The sequence below is a fragment of the Dipodomys merriami genome, unplaced genomic scaffold (genome assembly GCF_024711535.1).
Source record: "Dipodomys merriami isolate MVZ:Mamm:240054 unplaced genomic scaffold, mDipMer1.0.p SCAF_50, whole genome shotgun sequence".
In the NCBI taxonomy this organism is placed as follows: Eukaryota; Metazoa; Chordata; class Mammalia; order Rodentia; family Heteromyidae; genus Dipodomys; species Dipodomys merriami.
In genome coordinates this window covers 7514220-7524211 of record NW_027206069.1, presented here as the reverse complement: position 1 = coordinate 7524211, position 9992 = coordinate 7514220, and the positions used below count along the sequence as shown (strand labels likewise).

Here is a 9992-nt window from a genome sequence, read left to right as displayed (position 1 = left end):
GCCAGCCCAAGAGCAGAGGGTAGAGCATAGCAGCCCAGCTAACTATGGAATTGATCCACTCCCCAAAGATGTTGAATATGCCAAGGAAAAAATTGTGCACTTCTGGTTAAAAAAAAATTGGGATGCATTGAAAAAAAAAGAACTATAAAAAATTTGGCAATAGTTATTGGATAGACAATGTAAGGAAGAAAACCCAATCATGGTACAGTGTGTGGCTTTGCAGTGAAGAAACATTACATGATCCTAAGATGAGAAACACTGCACATGGAGATGCAGCTACCAGGATTCTCACTGCATCATACTTCGCACCTGGGATGTCAGAGCATTAAAGCGTTGAGTTTTGCTGTGTGGAAAGCACTCCTCTGTCACCCCCAGGGCACAGCACGCTTCCCCAGCCCTTATCTCTCTGTGCATTCCCCTCTCCCAGCCTCCTCATGAAAATGGAACAAGGAAGCCTGTGGGAAGTGTTTTAAGAAGAGTAAATGGGGGGATAAGAGAGAGTGATGGAAGGGGTGAATCTCATCGAGGTTCATTGTACGGGTCTATGGAAATGTCACAACAAGACCCTTCTGTACAACTAATACATGCTAATAAAGTGTTTTTTTTAATACATTACGTCATCACTATCTGATTGCATGCCATTCTCCCTCCCCCTCATATATAAAAAGGCAAGTCCTAAAGGAGTATGCAGGGGACAAAGGCGACAAAGTAAGGCAGAGTAAGTGAAAGCACTGCAGCTTAGAAGGAAGTATAACTTTGGGGAAAAAGAGCCATTCAGGCCCATTGGGAGAAGCCAGGAGTGCTGGAAAATGGATCAGTCCACACCTAAACAGAGACAGACAAAGACACACACACACACAGAGAAAGATGATTAATTTTGCATGTCAACTTGACTGGGCTAGGGGTGCCCAGATTAAACATGGCTTCTGCATGTGTCTGATTTCTGAGTAAGCTTTGTATTATTGTGGATCCATAAAGTAGACTCCTCTCCCAGGTATAGGTAGATATCACTCCATCCATTGAAGGAAGATGGAGGAAGGAAGAACTTGATCCTGTGTTCTCTGTTTCCCTGCTGGAACTGAGGCTGCTCCTGACCCCGGACTGGAGTTACAACACTTGTTCACTTGGTTCTTAGAAGTCCAGATTGACTGGCTTTCTTGGGTCTTCCGCTTGGTGGGACTTCTCAGCTTCTGTAACTGCAGGAGTCATTTCATTCCTGCAAATAAATCTCACCTAGGAATCTCCTATTAGTTCAGTTTCTGTAGTGAACCCTAAGAACACTAGCTTCGTGCAAAGACTTAAGCCAAGCTGCTTTCTGAGGGGGTGAGAGCTGCAGGTAGAGGGAGGCAGAGGGAAGGCTGGAACCAAGGGCCTCGGCAAGAGGAGGCTGGTGCACCCAGAGTAGAGTGAGAGAGGAAGAAACAACGACATAGACACAATGAGCTCAAGGTCCCGCAGAGACTGCAGCACGGCAGTAAGAACTCTGACTTTAGACAGGTGAGTGACCGAGGGAGCGGGAGTTGAATATAGTCATAATTCTCTATGAGCATTTGTGAAAATGGAGCCAGGGAACGTGAGAGAATGGGTGGGCTTGGGAAGGATGGAGTGGGAAGGATGGAGGAGAACGATGGAAGGGGGGTGGCTGAACGAGACGCATTGTTCTTGCAGATGGACCTGTGGAATTGAAACCCCTTTGTACAGCTACTTAACAGTAACTTTAAAAGATCTCAAAATAAATTAATAAAAAAACTTTGACTTTAATTCAGAGGGAACTGGGATTTGTGGAATGGTTTTGTTTGTAATTTAATATTATTATCAAGGTGATGTACAGAGGGGTTACAGTTACATACATAAGGTAATGAGTACATTTCTTGTCGAACGTTGTTAGCGTGGAATGATTTTCAGCAGAGAAGGACCAGATCTGAATCACGACTGTAATCACAGTCATGAAGGGCCAGCGAGAGGCCACCGCAGCAATCCGGAGAACAGATGACGGGGCTTTGGCAAGACGGTGGCGGGGGAGGCATTTTTTGGATATATCTTGAAAGGAAGACTGAGTGACTAAAAACCCACATGAGATTCTACTTGACATCCAGCACAAAGCCCTGTTTAGACTTTGGTTTCGGGCCAGCTGTTTAACATTTGTGATTTCTGAGGATCTCAGAACATCACCATCTCCCTCCCCGAATTCACCCAACCTGGCCAGGCACAGGTGGAGTTCCCCGTTAGGAGCAGAGCCCTGGGTGGGAAGGGGCTTGTACTGTTCCCACAAGTCTCCCAGAGGTGCTGCTTGTAAGTCAGAGACCGGAGCAGGGCTAAGCAGCAGGCTAAGCAGCTCATGAGCATGGCATCTGATTGGCTCTTGTCCCAGGCATCAGGAGATCTGAACACATACATGCCCAAGGGCCTATGGGAGAAGGGAAGGGAAGTGCCATGTGCAGAGGGCCCAGCACACCAGCTCCTCCCTCACATCCCAGTTCCTTTAATCTGCACACAGCACCTTCCAGATAGAAGCCCAGGCTGGCTGTATGAGAAGCCATCCCTTAAGGCTGTCCATGTTTCCTGTGGGGCCGGGGACGTGGCTGTCTTGGGATGACGCCCCAGGGTTCAGGCTAGCCTATCCTGGAGGTGGTAGTCTAACTGTCAGGGATCTGACTTCTAGACACAGCCCTGGCTTGTGTCCTTTCTAGAACTTCCAAGAACAGATAAGCATTGCCACTGCCACCACCCGCCCCTGCCCCCCTCCTCCCCCAGGGATCTGTCTCTAGGCCGTGGAAGTATCTGGGATGGAGGAGATGTTCGGCCAGCTGGCCTCACTTCCTGTCCACGCATGTGGTTGTCATACTCCGTGGCTTCATACCTCCCATCCTGTCACAGCCCAGAGGCAGCGCCCAGTGTGTGAACTCCCCCCCCCAAGCTCCCGCAAAGTCAGGCATATGGGTTGCAGCTGGGACTCCCAAGTGCCTTCCCTCCAGGTCTGAAAAGGACTCTCTGTGCCCTGCTCGCCCGGCGGCCTTGAGTGGGTAACAGAAGGGAAGGGAAGATGCAAGCGCGTCTCTCTTAAAGATAAAACACGGAGCCCTGGCGCCAGGCAGCCAGCACTGAACACCCCTTGCCCCCTCTTGGGCGAGTCCTGGAAGCCTCCCAGCTTGTGGCCCCCCAATCCCGGCAAGGGCCCCCGCCTAGGGCCAGCTGGGATGCTCACCACAAGGACTCGGAATGTATAAACCCCAGGAAGGACTTAAATCCCACCTCCTTCTCACACTGTGTCACCTGAAACCACACTCTGCCCCTCGTCTGCCACTGGAGAAATATATGCTAATATATGCTAATTTTCACAATCTCATTTTACTGCAGTCTTATGAATTCACCATCATATGTATATATATATGCATATATGGAAAGAGTTATTGTTGTTGGTTTTTTAAAATTCTTTGTCATGGCAATACTGAGGCTGGACCTCAGGCCCTGGGCACTCTCCCTCAGCATTTTTATTTTGCTCAAAGCTAGTGCTCTACCACTTAGCCACAGCTCCACTTCTGGCTTTTTGGTGGTTAATTAGAGATAAAAGTCTCACAGCCTTTCCTACCTGATCCTTTCCTACCGTAATCCTCACATCTCAGCCTCTTGAGTAGCTGGGATTGCAGGCATGAGCCTCCGGTGCCTGGCCACGCATTTTATTTTTAACAAAGAGCCAAGTACAGCAGAAGGAGGTTTAAGGTCACGTGGTAGACGGCGGGGATGAAAATTTTTGACCCCAAGTGCAGGAGTGCCTCACTGCGGACGGCTGTGTTGCCCTTTCAGGACCAGAGGACGCCAGGCTGGGGTGAGGATGATGGTGTGGGGGGAAACAGGGGGGGGGGGAGCAAAGCCTGGGCCCAGCCTGTCTGCCCTGTCCTGAGCACACATGTAGCCCTTCCCCCGGCTTGGGTAAAAGCCCGGCTCACACCCTAGCCCTTCTGCTCTCTGGCTACATGACCCAGGGTGCCTTGCTTCACCTTCCTGAACACCTGTCTCCTGTCCTGGGAAATGGGATGAGTAATTGCACCCACCTTTCAGCTTGAGAGGCGTCCCTGATGAGGCTGATCACACCAAATGCCCCAGCCAGGGCTCGTGCCCTTGTGCATGTCACTTCCCCATCACAGATCACAGGCCCCGGCTGGCCAGCTCACCAGCGTTATTTGTCAAGGGACACAGCCTACAGGCCTCGGCTGGGCACGTGAGAGCCAGCGTGACAGATGAGAGGAGGGGCAGAGGGAGGTGCCATTCACAGATACCTGCTTGCCCCCAGCTGCCTTGGACTGAACGACCCCTCTCCCCCTGCCACACACACTACATGTCTGTTGGAGCCCTAAATTCTGATATAATTGTGTTTATAAACAGCATTCGAGGGAGATAACTCAGGTTAAATGGTAGGATAGGGGCCTGATCCAACAGGGCGGTGGCCTTGTCAGAACAGGATGTGTGTGTGTGTGTGTGTGTGTGTGTGTGTGTGTGTGTGTGTGTGTGTGTGTGTGTGTGTGTTGCCACCTGAAAGTAGGCAACACTAGCAGTGACGAAAAGAAGTTCATCTCTTTGGGTTGGTGTAGAAATAGAAGACAAAAGTGGAGAGAACATAGGCTTTGAATGATTCATAAGTATCACCTGTGGAGAGAAAACAACTATTACAGACACAAAGCAAGGCTGTGCATTTCTATCAAGTCTTCTTTAAGTATGCAATGTACAAGAAAGCTAGGCACGTCAGACTAACAGAGAATGGGAGGGGAGAGGAGAGAAGATTTGCACTCTATCTGGAATGTTTAACTTTTCACACGGGAACATATTCACACCAGAAGAAAAAGAAGGAGCAGGAGGAAGAAGAGGGAGAGGAAGAGGAAGAAGAGGAGGACTTTTCTAGATTAGCTTTGCCATCACCAGGCACATAGAAGCTCAGACCTTTTTTGTTTTGGTCGGTCGTGGGTCTTGAACTCTGGGCCTGGGTGCTGTCCCTGAGCTCTTCAGCTCAAGGCCAGCACTCTACCACTTGAGCCACAGTGCCACTTCTGGTTTTCTAGTGTTTCATTGGAGATAAGAGTCTCATGGACTTTCCTGCCCAGGCTGGCTTTGAATCATAATCCTCAGATCTCAGCCTCCTGAGTAGCTAGGATTACAGGCATGAGCCACCGGCGCCCAGCTCATAAGTAGTTTTTAAAAAGTACCAGAGAGGAAGTGGCACAACCAAATAAAAAAAAAGTACCAGAGAAAGACATCTTTTCTTGAAGATGCCAATTAACTATGTGTCCACTAGTACACACACACAACACTTACACACAGACACACATACACACTCATCAACCATATGAAAAATATATGGAACGCTTCATGAATTTGCGTGTCATCCTTGCGCAGGGGCCATGCTAATCTTCTCTCCCAATTTTAGTATATGTGCTGCCTAAGCAAGCACTATGAAAAGTATATGAACTTATAAAATAGATGAACACCCATCTACTAGTCTCACATTTCAGGTTCCAAGAGACATTGTCTGCACAAGTACCTGTATCAGACACTAAGCCCCTGGGAGCACCGAGCTGTATCTCTTATGAGTCACTTAACCAGGTCCAACTGAAGCACGCTTCGTCAATGTTTATTGAATAAAACAGTTCTAGAGCCCAACTGCATACTAGAATCTTCGGGGAGTTTTAAAAAATATTGAGGCTTTAGTACCACCCCAGACCAATTAAAAGGGACCCCCTAGGGGGAAGAAATCTCAATACAGTACGAATTTTAAAGGCTCTCAGGTGAGTCTAATGTTTGGCCAGGCTGAGAACCCCTGGACCAAATAAATGACTGAATGACCAAATAAATGTGCATCTCTTTGATTTACAAAGGAATGCATTGCAGGATTCCTTCTTAAAGCACATTCCCATGGTGCATTTTCCACGTAATTCGATTTTAAGAAATTTGATTTACACCCAATATGGCTGGGACAGTCTATTTTGTAAAGCAAGGAACATCTGTATTATCTATCAATTTTTTTTTATGGATTTGGGGATATTCTGTTTCTCCATTTAGAACTGAGCCGGAGACTTGAGCAAAGATTGTATCATTTCCTGTACTCTCAAAAAAATTATTTTTTTCTCCCATTCTGCCATTCAGAGACCATTTCCTGGCCATCCAACATTAGGGATTACTTAATGAGACACTTAAAGCAGTTTGGAGAAAGATAGAAACGCCATTGTCTGAGCCTCGGGCTCCTCCGCTATGATAATGAGCAGATGAGAGTCCACTCGGCCCAGCGCTCACCAACTACTTGGGGCTGGCAGCCAAGCAGCAGAAGAATGTGCCCAGGTGGGCAGCAGTAGGAGGGGCAGAGGAGGAGATGGAGGGAATGCAGGGGTGAGGCAAGGTGCGTTCCCAAAGCAGCAGCCATCCAGGGCGGGCAGAGGGCAGGGCAGGCAAGACATTCTGCTTAAGTCTGGGGGAGGCTAGAGGTGGGCATATCTCACAGCTCTGGGGCCCAATCTTGGGGAACAGAGGAGCTCCCCCCAGCAGGAAGCTCGGGGGAGCACACTGCAGCAGGGAGTCAGAGGAGGACTGGAGTCAGCCGCAGAGAAGGGCTACATTGATACCATTGATACCAGGGACTTCCTGAGCCTTTCGCCCAGGCCTCCAGACTCCACCCGGTCTGAATTGGCATCTCCTACACCACTGATGTCTGCTTACTTGCTTTCCTTCCTTTCTTTTCTTTTCTTCTTTCTCTTTCTCATTTTTCTTTCCTTTTCTCTATCTCATTTCTCTTTTTCTTTTCTTTCCCTCCCTCTCCCCTTTCTTCCTTCTCTCTTCTTACTTTTTCTTTCTTTTCTTTCTTTCTTTCCTTCTTTCTTTTCTTTCTTTCTTTCTCCTTCCTTCCTTCCTTCCTTTCTTTATCTTTCTTTCTTTCTTTCTTTCTTTCTTTCTTTCTTTCTTTCTCTCTCTCTCTCTTTCTTTCTTTCTTTCTTTCTTTCTTTCTTTCTTTCTTTCTTTCTTTCTTTCTTTCTCTCTTTCTTTCTGTCCTAGGGAGCTTGAACTCAGGGCCTGGGTGCTGTCCCTGAGCTTTTTCTTTACTCATGACTGGTGCTCTACCATCTGAGCCACAACCTTACATCTGGCTTTTGATGAACTGCGATCCTTAGATCTTGGCCTCCCCAGTAGCTAGGATTACAGGGGTGAGCCCACCAGCATCTGGATGGTATGTCTGCTTTCTTTATGGAGGTACCAGTGGGCTGTAACAAAGGGCCTCAAGCCAAATGCCTCAAAACAACAGGAGCCCATCCTCACTGAGTTCTGGAAGTTCACCCTTCCCAGGCTCCTCCTCAGCCCCTCCCTGGCCTCTCCCTGGCTCCTTCTAGGGATCACAATTTGACCTGTAACAACTGCAAAGCCTGAAAAATAAATGACCTCTTTCTATTCACATTTATCTTTTCCCCTTGCGTTTCCTTTTCCGTTTTGCCTTCAAAATTCAGAGCTTCTTCCTGGTCCTCTGCTTTCTCAGGACCCCTCTAGCCCCCTCCTCCTCACTATTCCACCCCCCACCCCCCACAGGCAGATACTGCCTCTCCTGCCCTCTGCCATCCCTGCCGTCTTTGGTCCTCTGAGCCGTTCTCAGCCACCTGCTGCAGATGCAGCCCCCACTGCAGGACAATTCCACTGGGCCCCATCCCCCGTTTCCCCTCTGTCAATAGCAGCATGGCTGGGGTGACTTGGGCTTCCCCACAGCCTCTGGTCTTCTTTTTCTCTCTGAGTTAATCCAAGCAAAGTCCAGTCTTAACCTGTGGGACTCAGTCCTCCAGCCGGCTTTCCGCTGCCCTTCCTCCTCCCGCCCCCCTCCCCAGCAGCACCTGCAGCCCCAGCCATATTTCTTGTCTGCCCACCCCCATCCTCCACCCTCCTCACCTTCTTCCTTTGCTCTTCAATCTGCCATTGACATTACAGTTCCTGTCTGTGTTCATCCTGTGGGATTCCCAGGTGCAACCCTGCCACACCAGCCCTGTCCCTTCGCTGTGTCTGTCTCCTCGCAGTGCAACATGCTGAGCTTCGGCCTGCAGAGACCAGGCACCAGCCCTGCACAGACACCTTGGCCGGGCTGATACCGTGGAAGAAGCCCAGGGTCATCTCCTCACTATCATCTATGCTGTGTGACCTTAGCAAATGGCATATATATATAATGTGTGTGTGTGTGTGTGTGTGTGTGTGTGTGTGTGTGTGTGTGTGTGTATTGTACTAGCATATATTGTGGCACATAGTGGTTTCATTGTGATAGCTCCATACATGTATGCAATATCACCCAATCAGATTCACTTCCTCTACCTATCTTCCTCGTGCTTCTTCCCCATTCTTAAATCAATTTCATCAGTCCTTCTTGTTCTCAAATGTGTGTACAAAGTACTTCTGGTACATTCACCTACTTCACCTTCTCCTTTAACCATCTCCATCCCCTCTGGTATCAAATCCCAAACAAAACCACTTCTACATTCCCGTCATTCATTTTGAAGGTTTAGGGTGAGAAAATGTATGTGACATTTACCTTCCTCAGTCTGGTTTATTTCTCTGAACACATTAATCTCTTGCTTCATCTATTTTTCTGCAATCAGTTCTTCTCATGGGTGAATAATATTCCAGTGGGTGCAGATAATACCTTTTTTTTTTGTCTGTTCATCAGTTGGTGGGCAGCTGGGCTGATTTCATGTGCTGGCTATTTTGAATATAGCTGCTGTACATGTGGCTGTGCAGATACCTTGACTGTATGTTGACTTAGACAAATTGTCTAAGACCTTCTCTGTGCCCAGGAGCAGAGATTGACATCTACCCCATGCAGTAGGATAATCCCAGAATTATCAAGAAGAGTTTTATACAGAGATCTGTATAAAATGGGTTGCAGCCAACTGTCCCCTACCTCTCCTAAGCCAGCTACTCAGGGCCTGAAGAAATCAGATGGGGATATGCAAGGGGGAAATTACTAGAATCCTGAAGAAGAAAGTCCTGTAGGGCTGTCCACCTTGAGACAGGAGTAACTTGATTTAGGGTCACAGCGAGCTCTGAACTTCATAGAACCCTGTTCTCTTCCCATTAGGAGGAACAAGGGAGCCTGGCCTGTGGCTTGGGGAAAGGAGCTTTCCCCAAAACCCTGGGGTTTGTAAGGGGGGTAAAGAGAGGATCTGCAGCAGCAGGTAGGTGAATTCAAAAAAATGTGGGAGCAGTATTTTCTTTCTTCTTTCTTCTTCTTATTTAGATAAACCCAAGCAGAGTCTTTATTGATTTCTCTCATCTAGACCTCCAGGAAAATAAACGCCAAAAGTACCCCCCCCATACACCTTTCTCTTTGTGCTGGTACTAGAGCTTGAACTTAGGATCAGGATGCTGTCCCTGAGCTTTTTTGCTCAAGGCTGACACCCTACCACTGAGCCACAGCTCCACTTCTGGCTTTTATTTTTTCCTTCTTAGATGGTTGTGGGGCTTGAACTCAGGGCCTGGGCGCTGTCCTTGAGCTTTTTTTGCTCAAAGCTAGTTCTCTACCACTTGAACCACAGCAGCACTTCCAGATTTTGAATGGTTAATTGGAGATAAGAGTCTCCCAGGGACTTTTCTGCCTGGGTTGACTTTGAACCTTGATCCTCAGATCTCAGTCTTCTGACTAGCTAGGATTACAGACTTAAACTACCAGCTTCCTCTTTCAATTGTTGAGGAATACATGCCTGCTAATTCCCTACCTCTTCAGAGAACCACCCATATTGTCCATTGGCCTCAGCTGATTGGACCAGAGGCAGACATCTGTGAGACAATTGGCTGGTGACTGGCCAATCCCATCAAACTCAGGTGCTGGTGGTCAAGGAGGATGCTGAGCCCCATCCCAGTGGTGGAGTTGACACTGGGGCCCAAGAACTGGAGATGCTCTTGAGACCAGATCCACTACCTCATCTCCAATGTGGACCTCCACTCTCCCTGCAGCTTGGAGACAGTGTGAGACAGTGTGTAAT

At 48.2% G+C, this 9992-nt stretch overlaps 1 pseudogene; it reads right to left on the bottom strand.

The window, feature by feature from the left end:
• Nucleotides 1-5343: 5343 nt before the first annotated feature.
• LOC138810607 (U6 spliceosomal RNA) lies at nt 5344-5443 on the bottom strand (annotated as a pseudogene).
• Between the last annotated feature and the right edge of the window lie 4549 nt (nt 5444-9992).